Source organism: Acomys minous (assembly GCF_964271855.1).
Source record: "Acomys minous genome assembly, chromosome: 4".
Lineage (NCBI taxonomy): Eukaryota > Metazoa > Chordata > Mammalia > Rodentia > Muridae > Acomys > Acomys minous.
Window position 1 is genome coordinate 127,315,093 of NC_140486.1, and position 15,183 is coordinate 127,330,275.

The 15,183-nt window shown below is 45.7% G+C and overlaps 1 protein-coding gene and 1 pseudogene across 6 annotated transcripts in view; both read right to left on the minus strand.

Moving 5' to 3' along the window:
• The window catches only part of ANKRD12 (ankyrin repeat domain 12), a 102,170-nt gene that overhangs the window by 79,488 nt on the left and 7,499 nt on the right, over window positions 1–15,183 (minus strand). The window lies entirely within an intron of this gene.
• On the minus strand, window positions 1,679–5,367 carry LOC311595438 (peroxiredoxin-1-like; annotated as a pseudogene). The gene is made up of 2 exons: window positions 4,950–5,367; window positions 1,679–4,857 (listed from the first exon to the last, which is right to left on the minus strand). The product of its transcript is annotated as a peroxiredoxin-1-like (transcript).

Consider the following 15,183-nt stretch of genomic DNA (forward strand, 5'->3'; position numbering starts at 1 on the left):
TTAAAAATGAACCAATTTAGTAAGACTAAAGAGGAAGCCATTATGACAGAAACCAAGAAATTAAATCATTATGACACACATATATTTATGTCATATATATAAGTCCACTAAACTGGAAATTCTAAAAGAAATTATAATTTTTGGAGTTTTGAGTTACTACATGAGTGCTGGAAATCAAATGCAGATTATCTAAAAAAGCAGCAAGTGTTTTAGAACACTGGCCATTTCTCCAGCACCAACAACTTACAGAAAACAGCACTCACAATGATAAAGTGAGTGTCACTCCAGAGATACAGGCTAATTCAACATACAAAAATCAGACTTTTAAAAAAATTTTTTATTAATTTATTCTTGTTACATCTCAATGGTTATCCCATCCCTTGTATCCTCCCATTCTTCCCTCCCTCCCATTTTCCCCTTATTCCCCTCCCCTATGACTGACTGTTCCTGAGGGGGATTTCCTCCCCCTGTATCAGACTTTTTTTTTTTTTAAACTCACATAGCTTCAAGGACAGAAGTCACATGGGCATAGATACAAAAAAAAAAAGCTTCTTACAAAAATCCAAAAAAAGTCCCAAAGACACTGGTAAAAGGAGGGCACTGAGCAGCCAAAACAGTCTTAAGCTGTGAGAACAACATGGATTGATACTGGACATGTCACAGTGGTTGACCTCACACACACTAGTCACAACAGGAGGAACAGCAGGTCCTGGCCCCAAACCAGGCCTGTGCACTAAAGGACAGAAGACAGGCAAACCCCAGCAGCTACAGCCACTTGATTGTCACAAAGGTGCCAAAAAAGATACACTGGGGTTGTCTGACACAAACAAACAGCCTCTTCAACAAATGGTCCTCAGAAAGTGTGGCTCTGTCTGCATGTACAGAAGTGAAACAGATCCCTACCTGTCATCCTAACACACATCAGTTCAAACGGGCTGAAGCCTCCTGTAAGACTTGAGGCTCAGACTGAGAGAGCAAGTACATCCAGATACAGGCACAGGCCAGCCACCATGGTGCATGCCTTTAACCGCAGCAACACCAGGAAGAAGAGACAGGCATAGGTCTCTGTAAGGCCAGTGAGCTCCAGGCTAGCCAGATGTACTGAGACTTTCTCTCAAAAACAAACAAACAAAACTTTCTGAGGACAGTATCTCAAGGGATAACTAATACTTGATAAATGAGATTGCATAATATTAAAAACCTGCATGGCAAGAGCAGCAGTCAGTAAACAGCCAGTCAACAAAAGAGAAAAGGGTAATGACCTGAGTGCCAGGGAGCAGACAACAGCAAGCAGGCGACAGTGGCAGCTGGACTTCTAGTTCCATAATAAAATCTTAAAAATGGATTGAAAATCACCTAAAGGACAGTTAGCATTTATCCACTGTATTTATCTTCTAATAGAAATAACTAAAAAGAGGAGCTCAGTGGTTCAGAGCATGCACCACTCCTGCAGAGAACACGACCTTGGTTTCCAGTCTCCATGCCAGGCCACTCGCAGACATGTCAACTCCAGCTCCAGGGGGTCCAATGCCTCTGGCATCTGTGGGCACCTGAACTCATGTGGTGCACATCTCCCCACTGACAAAAACACGTACATATAATCAAAGATAAACCTTTCTGTGTGTACATATACATATGTAGTTTAACTGAACATTTTCCATCTGGGTTGGAAATGTCACCCCACCCCCACCCCCAGGAGCCATAGACTTAATAAAAACCCCAACATGAGGCATGAGGAGCCCCTCTGAGTTGCTGACCAGGGTTGTCCAACAGAGTCCCCCAGATCACGACGACCACGACTGCCCTTCAGAGGGAAGTTCCTTCTGCTGCTGATCGACGCAGGACCCAGAGGACCTGAGCTGGATCTGATCTGAAACCCTTGTCCCTGAGGACTACTTCTCCTGGTACTAGAAGGTTCCATGCCAGGGGAGGGAGGCAATTAATATTCCTACCCAACTATGATGCCTGTGAACCACAACAGGGCGCAGTAGCTGTGAGGGCGCACTAGTGGCAAGCATACCTTGGCAGAAACAAATAGCTTTAAAACTAGACGCCAGGCTTCCTCAGCAAGAGGAAAATGCCAACTACCCAGAGCTACTCAAGTCATGGATCTTGGAGCAAAAAGTACAGCTACCACTTTACCAAACCTGCATGATAGCTAACCTACATTCTAAATACTTACCCTTGCAGCCACATATAAATGAAGTTCCCATCCCTCAACAAAGAAACTTGTGTCTGCAACAGACAAGGACCACTACAGAAAACACAGCCAACCAAAGTGCAGAACAAGAGACTGTGTGGTGCCCAGGCCCAACTGATAGGCTGTAACACAAGTCCTGCACTCTAGGCTCAGAGAGATCTCTGTAGAAGAATAAAGATTGTAAGACCCAACAGAACAGAGAGTTTGTCTCAGGAATACATCTCCTAGAAAGATCAGAGAGGCCAGGTGTGGTAATAGTTCAGGGACAGCCAGGGCTGCTACATAGAGAAACCCTGTCTTAAAAGAAAAAAAAAATGTTGTTAAATTACTAATCAGCAATCAAGAGAGTTGGCATGGAAGACTTCAGCTTACTAAACTCCTTTTGCCCTAACAGGCTCTAAAACTGCTGCAACCTCCACAAGCCAGTAGAGGGCCACTACAGCTCAAAAGGAAACAAACAGTAGCTTCCCCTCCATTCTTGGCATTGGGCGCTGAAGAAAAATCACCAACGCCTTTAAATATCTAGTATAAAGTCCAGTAACTTTTCCACTGACAGTGGAAAAAGCTTAGATTTCAGAAGAGGTCAAGCACAACCTCCAAATCCAAAAAACAACTCTCCTTTCTGCTTTTACAAAATAGTAGGCTTTGAAGGTATCACTAGCTCAGAGTCACAAAGAGGGAAAAGTCAGTCCAAATGCCTTTGCAGCTCTTACCGCCTCCCAGACCAACCTTCCTTTTTATGAGTGCTCTGTCTTCACACACACCAGAGCAGACAATCAGATCCCATTACAGAGAGTTGTGAGCCACCAAGTGGTTGCTGGGAATTGAACTCAAGACCTCTGGAAGAGCAGTCAGTGCTCAGAACCTCTGAGCTATCTCTCTAGCTCCATACCAACCTTCTTAAAATGATCCTTCTGTTAGGAGATTCTCAATCTAACTTTATCAAATTTCTTCTGCATACAGAGTAGAGCTGAAGTAAATTTTTCACTAAATTTCAAAGTAAATCCCAGTACTCTGGAGACAGAGTTTAAGGCCAGCCTGTCTACATAGCAAGTCCTAGGCCATCTAGGCAGAGCTACATAGTAAGAACAACTCAAAATTAAAATATTGTTTTTCAGCCAGGCAGTGGTGGCGCACGCCTTTAATCCCAGCACTCAGGAGGCAGAGGCGCGGATAGCTGTGAGTTCGAGGCCAGCCTGGTCTACAAAGTGAGTCCAAGACAGCCAAGACAGAGAGACCTTGTCACAAAAAACCAAAATACATACATACATACATACATACATACATACATACATACATACATACATACATACATAGTTTTTCAAAGTAAGCTTCTAGTCATGTTTCCAATCTTAATACATTCCCTAGCCAGATACTCTTAATTGCTATATATGATGTGCAACTGAGTCAAGAGGGGAAAAGAGAGGACATCCACCACAGAAATCACACTGGGGACTCTCCAAAGAGACTCACAGAGAGCTAGACATCAGCCACTGTTGGGAAATACATGCAGAGACGGAGGTGAGAATACACCTGGGTGCTGGGCGTAGTGCTACACGCCTGTGATCACAGTCCTCTGGGAGGCAGAGGCAGGCAGATTTCTGTGCGTTCAAGGCCAGCCTGGTCTACAGAGTGAATTCCAGGACAGCCAGGGCTACACAGAGAAACCCTGTCTCAAACCTCATGCCCCGGGGAGAAGAGAAAAAAAAAAAAAAAAAAAAAAAGGACCTGGAAGGTATATATAGAGCTTCAACTGAATTTGAAATGTCCAACTTTACAGTCATTATGCTATTTTGTATGCCATTTACATTACCTAAGAGATTTCAATTTTTTAAAAATGTATTTATTTATTTATTTATTTGGGACAGGATCTCTCAGTGTAGTCCTAGCTGATCTAAAACTATGTAGACCAGGCTGGACTTGAACGCACAGAAATCTGCCAGCCTTCTAAGAGCTGAGATTAAAGTGTGTACCACCATGTCCCTCTCTAAGAATACCTATTTTTATGTATGTGATTGTCTTGCCTACTGGTATGTTTGTGCACCACTTGGTGGAGAGGCCAGAAGAGGTCATCAGAATCTGTAAACCTGCAATTATACATGGTTGTTAGCAGCCATTTGAGGGCTAGGAGCTAAAATCAGGTCTTCTGCAAGAACAGGTGTTTAACCAATGAGCTATGTTTCCAGGCCTGGTTTAATTTTTGGGTTTTTTTGTTTTGTTTTGTTTTGTTTTGTTTTTGAGTTCATGTTTAACCGATAACTACAGAAAGAATAACAGGCTGCTTTCTGTGGCTGCTGTATCAGACAGTCTGCCCACAACAGACCTCCAGCCATTCCCAACATGGAAGGAAGGCTTCCACCCCCAGCGCTGTAGGAAAGGCGTATCTTCAATCAAACCACATTTTGTGCTTACGCGTGAGCGAAGTACAAGAGATTTTCTTTTGGCTTGTCAGTGCTGCCTGGCAGAAAAATGGCCCAGTGCTCACTTCTGCTTAGAGAAATACTCTTTCTCTTTTGGACATCAGGCTTGATGGCATCACTGCCAGGTGTCCAGCCAGCTGGACACACTGCACCATGTTTGTCAGTGAACTGGAAAGCCAGGACTAGTCTCAGGATCTCATCCACAGAGCGGCCCACAGGAAGATGGTTTATAGTGACCTGGCCAAGTTACCTCTGTCATTAATAATACAGAGGCCCAGTCTCAGGATCTCATCCACAGAGCAGCCCACAGGAAGATCGTTTATAGTGACCTGGCGAAGGAAACCTTTGTCATCAGTGATAAAGAGGCCCCTGAAAGAGATGCCTTCATCAGCCTCTAAGACTCCATAATCCTGACGGTGGTGCGCTTGGGGTCTGAGACAAGGGGATGTTCACAGCCCACAATCCTCCCTGTTTCCTGGGTGCATTAATTCATGCCAGATGACAGAAGGGAGAATCCACAGAAGCTTGCATCACTTGGCAATTGAGTTTCTTAAATTCCTCTGCCCCATTACTGAGAGCAGTGATCTCCATGGGGCAAACTGTAAACTCAAGAGGGTAAAAGTCAAGCACAACATACTTTCCTCTGCCCTCACTTACGCTGGTACCTTTGAATTGTCCACCTGGTATAACAGCTGTGGCTCTAAAGCTGAGGACAGGATGCCCAGTTTTTGCATTTCCTGAAGACATCTTGCTAACAGCAGGGTCGAGCAACAGGTCTCAGAGAGAGAGAGAGACGACCGTGAGAAGGCAGGAAAACAACCTAGTTCAGTGTTTTCATGGACTGCTTGTCTTCTTTCCCATACCCTACCAAAGTGCACTTCAGCCTATCTTTTCAATGTATCACAGCCCTTATGAATAATCCTTGTGACATTCTAAGCACTGCTCACAGTTATTCCTGAATAAACTCAATGTCACGAGGCTAGAGAGATGGCTCAACAGTTAAGAGCACCGGCTGTTCTTCAAGAGGACCTGGGTTCAACTCCCAGCACCTGCACAGCACCTCACGACTGTCTCTAACTCCTGTCCCAGGGATCTAACATCCTCATTCAGACATACATTCAGGGAAAACACCAATGTACATAAAATAGAAATAAGTTTTCAAAAACTTCATTGTCACTTTAAATGAATTCTTTAAAACTAAACATACACTTTGTCCACCAGAGTCATTGGGTAAAGGTCTTGGCCTTGAAAGTCTGGCACCAAGTCAGATCCTTAGGACCTATGTAAAGATAGGAGGAGTGAAATAACTTCACAAAGTCGTCTCCTGGCCTCAACATTTGAATTACAGCTTGTATATATGTATATATGCATGCATACACATGCATACATATACACAATGCATACACAATAATAATAAAATAAAAACTTAAAGCAGAGGCAGGCGGATCGCTGTGAGTTCGAGGCCAGCCTGGTCTACAAAGTGAGTCCAGGACAGCTAAGGCTACACAGAGAAACACTGTCTGGAGAAACAAACAAACAAAAAATGGTAGATATGGGGCTGAAGAGATGGCTCAGAGGTTAAGAGCATTGTCAGCTCTTCCAGAGGTACTGAGTTCAATTCCCAGCAACCACACGGTGGCTCACAACCATCTATAATGTGATTATGACGCCCTCCTCTGGCCTGCAGGTGTACATGCAGGCAGAGCACTGTATACATAATAATAAGACTGTGGTATAAGGTCATTTTTTTGGTTTTGTTTTTCAAGACAGGCCTTCTGTGTAACAGCCCTGGCTGTTGTAGACTCACTTTGAAAACCAGGCTGGTCTCGAACTCAAAGAGATCCACCTGCCTCTGCTCCCCTGGGATTAAAGGCATGTAGCATTATGCAGCAGGCATGCAGGCAGTTCTTTGTGAGTTCAAGACCAGCCTGGTCTACTAAGTGAGTGCAGGGAGCCAGGCGTGGTGGCACACACCTTTAATCCCAGCACTCGGGAAGCAGAGGCAGGCTGATCGCTGTGAGTTCAAGGCCAGCCTGGTCTACAAAGTGAGTTAAGGACAGCCAAGGCGACACAGAGAAACCCTGTCTCAAGGGAAAAAAAAACCAGAAGAATCTCTATATATTGTTGGCGGATATGTAAGTACAAATACTATGGAAATCAGTATCAAAAAACCTAAAAGTAAGGATGGATGGAAACTATAGCACTGTCGGTAGAGTGTCTGCCTGAGCCCTGGGTTCAGTCCCCAGAACTGATGAACTGAGCACTGCAGCACATAATCCCAGCAGATAGAGGAGGGCTAGAAGTTAAAGGCCAGCTAAAATACAACTCAGAGCTTCCACACGTATAGAGGTTAACACTGTAATCCCAACCTTCAGAAGGCAGGGGCAGAAAGAATCACTCTGAATTCAATGCCAGTCTGGCCTACCCAGTGAGTTTCACTTACACAGGGCTATGTGAAGCCTAATCACTACTCTTAACCGAGACCTGACTGAATCTAGGCCAGTATACAACAGTGATACCCCATATGCATACAACAGAGATACCCCCATATTGTAGAATCAACTAGTAAAGAAAACATACTAAAAGTGTTTTATTCACTATATGTAACTGTATATATAATCTTATTCTGTCATAATGAAGACTGAAATTATGTCAATTGTAGGAAAATGAAAAAAAAAAAAAAACTAGAGATCGTTATGTCAAACAAAGTCAGCCTCAGAGACAAATACTGCATGCTTCCCTTCATATGTGCAATCTAGATTTTTTTTTCCATCTAGATTTTAAAATATGAAAGGCATAAAAGCATAAATGGAACATCTGGGGGAGGGAAAAGGGACAACAAAGGGTAATAATGGGTGATTACAGCCAATTACCGATATGTATTATGAAATGTTATAGCCACCATTCTGTAAGTTACCTTCCCAAGGAGATAAAGCCTTTAACTGTCGAAAAGGGTGGGCTGGGAAGATGGCCCAGCAGGTGGAGTAGCTGCTGTGTGAGCACAGTGCTGGGGTTCAGATCCTTAGTGCCACATAAAAGGTGGGCACGGTGCCTGTGTGGACATCTTTCTGGCTCTTTTTTTTTTTTTTTTTTTTTTTTTTGGTTTTTGGTGTGTAGTTTTGGCTGTCCTGGACTTACTTTGTAGACCAGGTTGGCCTTGAACTCACAGCAATCCACCTGCCTCTGCCTCCCGAGTGCTGGGATTAAAGGCGTGCACTACCACACCCAGTTTAATGAGAGGCTCTTGAAAGGCCTCAGTCTAGAAGTGACATCTCTCTTCCACTCTCACTGATGTTGCAATGCTTACTCCAGAAAGATTCCCATAACCTTTCTGGAGACGCCGGCAAGATCTTACCATAACCCTACTTGGTTGTGAAAGGCTGCCACTCCTGGGTCTCAGCCCACCAAAGGGCTCTGGAACTCCAAAGTGTGTGGCCCCAACAGACCAAGAGGACTGTGAGACTCAGGACCTGAATCTAGGCTGGACTAGGAGGACGTGCAAACCAGGTAAGAATTGCTGGGGAGACAGGAAGAATGAACCTGCACAGGCCCAAGCATCCCGCAGGAGATTGTATCCAAAGCCTGGATGGGATACAGAGGTGCCACAGGCCTCCGAGGAAAAGCCTTGAAGGGATATAGAGGCCTTGGTACTAGTCTCTAGAGAAACAGACAGCCTAGGAATTTAAAATGGGAATGTGTAACTTCTAAGGATAGTTGAGTGAGTGTGTGAGTGCTGGCAAGGGTCCCATGGCCCTGTGGCTAGCGGATGTGACAGGGCCCAACCAGCGGTTCCTCTGTGGTCTTTTTACCTGAACGGGCACTCCGCCCATGTAACAGAAGGTATCAACACTGAGTTATACATGTGCCCCTAGAGTAAGATCTCTTAAGTTACTGTGAAGTGGTCGGCAAGGTAGGCACCTGCTTGAAGAAGGTGGTCTTGTCCACTTCACTGGGTTAGATACATATACAATCTCCCAAGTCCAGGTTAGTGAGCTCTCCTGGCCATGGGGTCTGCACAGTCCTGATTAATGAGCTCTCCTGGCCATGGGGTCTGCACAGTCCTGGTTAGTGAGCTCTCCTGGCCATGGAGTCTACACAGTCCTGGTTAGTGAGTTCTCCTGGTCATGGGGTCTGCACAGTCCTGGTTAGTGAGTTCTCCTGGCCATGGAGTCTACACAGTCCTGGTTAGTGAGCTCTCCTGGCCATCGGGTCTACACAGTCCTGGTTAGTGAGCTCTCCTGGCCATGGCGTCTGCGGAGTTCTGATTAGTGAGTTCTCCTGGTCATGGGGTCTGCACAGTCCTGTTGTGAGACCTGTACAGTACCTCCTACAAAGACTATTAAGGCTGAAGGCACCAAGGAAGCACCCCTCCTAGCTCTCCAGAGGGAGGTCCACGATGCTGCCTCCCTACTGGTTCAACTGACAGCACCACATAGTGCCAAAGAACCAAGACCACCTGAGCTCATCCCTCCTATGGGATCTTAGCAGCAAAAGGGAGTGCCAGGCCCTCCCCTTATCCAAGAAGATGGCAGCTATGCTATCACACCACATACTTGACTGAAGAGGAGGGGAAATCCCTCCATGACAACAGACGCATTATAAGAGATTTTCTCCTCACAAGGACAGACCTTGTACTGATAAGAGCTGAAGCTACAGTAAGGGGAACAGCTCCTCACAGCAAGAGACAAAGCAGCAATCCATCTAGAAAGGGGACTGCTTACCTCACTGGGAAAAAACATTAAAAATAAAGACCAACTCTTCCAGCTCCCAGAAGTTGTGTGGGCCCCAGCTCTGGCCGTGCTGCACGGCCATACGGCCATGAAGAGCCACGGTCAAGTGAGTTGGGGAAGCCAACTGGCAGAGGAGACGGCCAATGGCTGCCCCGGGAAGGCCCTGCCGTCCCCTCCACTACCCTCAAAAGGCCTGCTTACATTCAGGCTCTCCCAGACCTCCCCTCACATAAACCAGGAGAAAGGAGAACACAGCTGATGAAGGAGCTACTAAAATCAGGAGGAGAGCCGGGCGTGGTGGCACACACTTTTAATCCCAGCACTCAGGAGGCAAACGCAGGTGGATCGCTGTGAGTTTGAGGCCAGCCTGGTTTACACAGTGAGTCCAAGACAGTCAAGGCTACACAGAGAGACCCTATCTCGGAAAAAAAAATCAGGAGGAGATTACCTCAGACAGGAGCATATTTCCAGAGATGACAGCTACCAGTCCAGCCCAGCAAGCTCATGAAGCAACCCATGTAGAAAAACTACCATAGACGACTTTGGTGGTTCCAAGGCTGCCAAATGTCAGTACTCAACAACCTAGCAAAGCGTCCACAGTGTGCTTGGACAATCCCAGGGAGGGAGCAAGGTTCCCACACTGACACAACATGAAGGGCCCTCCCCATCGGGACATCTGGAAGTGACTTAACCCAGCAGAGGGCACCCATATTTGCTGGTTATTGTGCGCACATTTCAGTGAGTGAAGGAGTTCTCCCTACCTGTACAGAAGAGTAGCATGAACCCCGCACACATGGTGCCACCCCAGTCATCAGGCCGGGGAGTGAAATTAAAAGAACCTTTAAAACAGCGCTGGCCAAGCATCGCCAAGAACAGACCTCCCCTGGCCAGAAACCCTGCCACTTGTCCGTTTAGGCTACACTGCACACCCCGTAAACGCAGTTCTTCTCCTTTTGAGATCATGGCTGCCCACCTCCACTGCCCCCAAAGGACTCAGGACCCGAGAGAGTGTGGACACACCTGCCGCCAGCGAGTCTTGAAAGACTTGGCTGACACTACACAAAATAACTGCCCAATTTCACCACTCCCTCAGCTCTTAAAGTTGCAGGTGCCAAGCCTAGGATATGCCACGCCCACACCAAGGCGGCTGTGGACCCCAGCCAGGAGTCAACCATGAGAGTCCCAGACCCAGGCCAGCCTCTAAAACTTACCATAGGAAATAAACAGCGGCTCAGCTCCAACTCTGCCTCCTGACGTCCTCACAGCTTCTGCGATGCTCATTGGAGCCAGTGTCTGGAGAGCAACCTTGTTCCAGGGCAACTCAAACTCCCGGACCCCCATCAATGTAACCAACTGCCCCACAGAGGGGTTCTGCCTCATCTCCTTCAGGTAATGCCACCTGGGACCAGGCCAGCCATGGGCCATCCCTCAAAGTTCATCATGCTGTGAGGGAACGCCCCATGCCCGAGCTAGTGACAGCCTACGGACCAGTGGCCAGAGGACAAACCAAAAATGATTGTGGGGGAACCTAGGAGTCTATGGGTCATGTGTGGACTTTTGACCCCCACAGAGAAATAAGGAGTGAAGGCTGTAACGGGCCTTAAAGGGAAACACCTGGGAGGAACATATGGCAACTGAGCGTAGAGAGGCCTTCCGTGTGAGAACGCCAGCATGGGCTCCTTCCCTAGGTCAGGCTCGCTGGCTGTGTTCACAGGCAGCCAGCTCACTCATACTGGAGTGGGAAGGCATAACCGACGCAAAGAGGGCGTGTTTAACCGGGCACCTGTTCAGGGCATAGGAAAAGCCCAATGCAGAGACAATCAAAACGGCTGTACCAGACTAGTTAAAAGCGCAGTAGCTACACTTCAGCTGCCCCCAAGGACATTTACACCTGCCTGCCACTCAGGAGACAGCTGCAAACTGGTCATCTCGGGCCCCAACTTAGATGTGCTCCTAGGAAGTGGGGTCCAGCAATACTTTCATCCCTTAGAGTCAAGAAAATTTTAAAACTCCTGTGCTTTTAACAGTTGTGCTAGGAATGGCTCGGACAGGACCCATGACCAATGATGCCACTGCCATAGGCATCCGACACAGTCAATTTAGCTAGCTCTCCACTCACATCAAGAAAAACTTGATTATTGTTCAGGATAACACAGTCACTCTTCAGAATCACACGGATTCGCTGGCAGGAACAGCCCTTCAAAACCAGAGGATTAGACGTGATTACCGCTGAAAAGGGAGGCATATGCAAGGCTTTAAATACTGTTTTTATGTAATCAGTCAGGAATGGTACAAGCAAATGCCAGGAAGCTGATAGAAAGGTTAGAGGTCCAAATCAGAGCCAATGGGCTACAGATAATACCAGGAGCATCAGCCCACGTCTTCAAGAACTCATGAGGTGTTATGACGGTAAGAGGAGGGGATGAGGCAGGACGAGGCTCTGGATTATTTAGTGGCGTAACTACTTAAAGCACTGCTTGTACTGCCCATTTGCTAAGCAGGCCTTCCTCATGTGCCATCTGGAACAGAACGACCTGGAGAAACAGCTGAATCAGTCAGTTGATGTCCTTAACAACCCGGGACACCACGTGCGCGTCTTCTGTAAGAGCTCCTTGCTTGCCTGCCCCACCTTGTGGCTTTACAGTATAAACTGAGAGGGCAAGCTAGACCCGGGGCCAAGGACTTTTAGGAGCTACCCTGACTTTGGTAGCTGAGAGCTTGCCTACTCCAGAAAGATCCCAACAGTGGTATATGCTGGCAATCCCAACAGTGAAAGGCTCAGGTGGTGGTAGCCTGTCAGCTAGGCTAAGACAGCACAGAAGCTCCAGATTCAGTAAGAAAAACCTGTCCCAAGATACACAGTGGAAAGCAATAAAGGAAGGCACCCATGTCCACCTCTAATCTCCTTTGGCCTCCATACACAAAGCAGAGATGAAGGTGTGGCTTAGTATCAGGGGATGTGCCTAGCATTGATAAAGCCCTCTGTTCAAATCTCATCTCTAGCACCGTAAGTAAGTAAGTAAGTAAGTAAGTAAATAGCGAGGCAGGATAGATATGATCAAGATACATTGTATACATTTACAAAATTGCCAAAGAATAGCTTTAAAATATTAAATAGTGTAAAATTAGACCCCCAACATTTATGATAATCACTGTTGCCCCAGCACAAGCCAGTGATCGTTATGATGTTAGGAAGGGCTGTCATCAGTAGACTTACAACAGCCATGTTAAAGGAACCAGTAAGCACTGCGTGGTGCCACACGACTCAGGAGGCAGAGGCTGGCAGCTATCTGAGTTCGAGGCCAGCCTGGTCTACAGGCTACACAGAGAAACCCTGTCTCGAAACACCAATAGGGGTGGGGGTGGGGGTGGGGGTGGGGGTGGGGGCAGTAGCACTCGTACTTTACTTACCAGGCCGTTCTATCCTGACCCAATAATTAGTTGTAAGACTACCTCAAGTGGAGATTACAACTGTCACTACCATGACATCATAGCAAAGTTGCACTGCTCTAGGCCTAATCTGCTCCTCACCTGTCCGTCTCTCGTCCCACTACAACATAAATCTACCTCACAGACTACATAACTCAAGATAGCTGTATATTCCAAAAGCAACACACACTGCAAACTGACTTAAAAGTAGAAGCATTACTGCTGTTAACTCTTCTGGCCAAAACAACTAAGCCTTAAAAGCCCCTGGTGCGGCGGCTATGGCAGTGGCGCATGCCTTTAATCCCAGCACTCAAAGGCAGAGTCAGGCGGATCTCTTGAGTTCAAGGCCAGCCTGGTCAACAGACTGAGTTCCAGGGCGGCCAAGGGCTACACAGAGAAACCCTGTCTTGAAAAACCAATGCATACATACATATACACATGTATACACACATACATTTGAATCTCTACTATAGATAGGGATGAGAGACCAGCCTTTCCTTCCTTCCTCTTGCCCCTTTTAAAAAAATTATTATTTATATAGTTATCTGCCCGAATGTGCGCCTTCCTACCACAAGAAGGCACCAGATGGTCATAAGCCACCATGTGGTTGCTGGGAATTGAACTTGGAACCTTTAGAAGAGGAGCCAGTGCTCTTAACCTCTGAGCCATCTCTCCAGTCCCATAAAATAATTCTTAAAAAGGAAAAGAAAGTAAGTCAGGTATGGTGGTGCATGGCCATAACCCAGTACTCAGATGACAAAGGGAGGAAGATAGATCTCTGTGTGTTCAAGGCTAGTCTGGTCTACAAAGCAAGTTCCAGGCCACACAGTGAGACCCTGCCTTCATTAAAATAATAATAATAATGATAATAATAATAATGATGATGATGATGATGATGATAATAATAATAATAATAATAATTAGGCATTCTATTTATCTTTCACTTGAATTCCATACAAGCTGTGCATTATCACCTACGGAGTCCTTGTAATTATGCTCCACCAGTAATTAGTACTTCAAAATGCGTATCATTCAAGTGGGAAACTGAGTTCCTTCAAATGCTCAGAGGACTCTATTTTCTGTTAATCTGAGAATATATAAAAGCTATAGGTTTAAACAACAACAACAACAACAACAACAACAGAAGCTATAAATAGATCCAGGCAGTGGTGGCACACACCTTTAACCCCAGCACTTGGGAGGCAGAGGCAGGAGGATCTCTGAATTCCAGGCCAACCTGGTCTACAGATGGGAGTTCCAGCCAAGGTTAAACAGAGAAACTTTCTTTACAAAACAAACAAACAAACAAACAAACAACAAACAAAGAAGAAACGAAAAGAAAAAAAGCTACAAGTAGCAACTCAGTGTAGTAGCTAAAATCTATAATTTCAGGACTGCGGGCAGGATTACTACCATAAATTTGGGCCAGCCTGGGCTACATAGTAAGTACATTTTATCCTACACTACACAGCAACAAAGACATCACCCTGATAACTAGAGGTGGAGTAATATAGGTCACAATTTCTTCCAAAGCTTGCTTTTCAAGACAGTGTTTCTCTGTGTAGCCTTGGCTAACCTAGACTCACTTTGTAGACCAGGCTGGCCTTGAACTCACAGAGATCTACCTGCCTCTACCTCTTGAGCGCTGAGATTAAACGGCGTGTGCCACCACACCCGGCCTCTTCCAGGGCTTTTTAAATGGGCTGTAAAATTATTCTAAAGGAAAATGACTTGTAAGATAAAAGATGTGGAAACTTACTAACATTTACCATGTGAAGACTACACAAAAGGTTTAAAGGACTGCTAGCCTATTTCCTGTTATATAACTATTTACAGTAACAGCACAAGTTAACTCAGTAATATAAAAACTCTAATATACATGATAGAATGTTATTTGATTAAATTCTTAGAACTGCTAACAGTCTGAGTAAGGAGGAACAAAGAGAAAAATTGTCCAAAGGATATGAAGGGTTAATCCACAAACAAATATTATTTCCCCATCTATTAGCTAGTGTCCAAATTCACATATTGCTGGAGTCAAATAGGCTCTACAACAACAAAGATTAAAGCCTTAAAACATGGTGAGGGCCAGTGGGGCGGGCTGCTGGGTAAGGGCAGCTGCAGCCAGGCCTCGGACCTGATATTATACCCCAGGGACCTACACGGACTGAATCCCAAGAGTTGGTCACTGACCACCACACAGGGACCATGGAGAAAATAAAAAATGAGTATTTTTTTAAATAGACTAAATATGGTAATATAATTTTAACACAAGTGTAAGTTCATGTAAATCCCTATGTAAGTGTGTATTTATTTTGAATAGCAAGCTGCAGAGCAAGAGCACAGACATCAGGAGAATGAAGATCTAGGAGTTTCTTTCTTCCTGACAAAGGACAGAATGAGT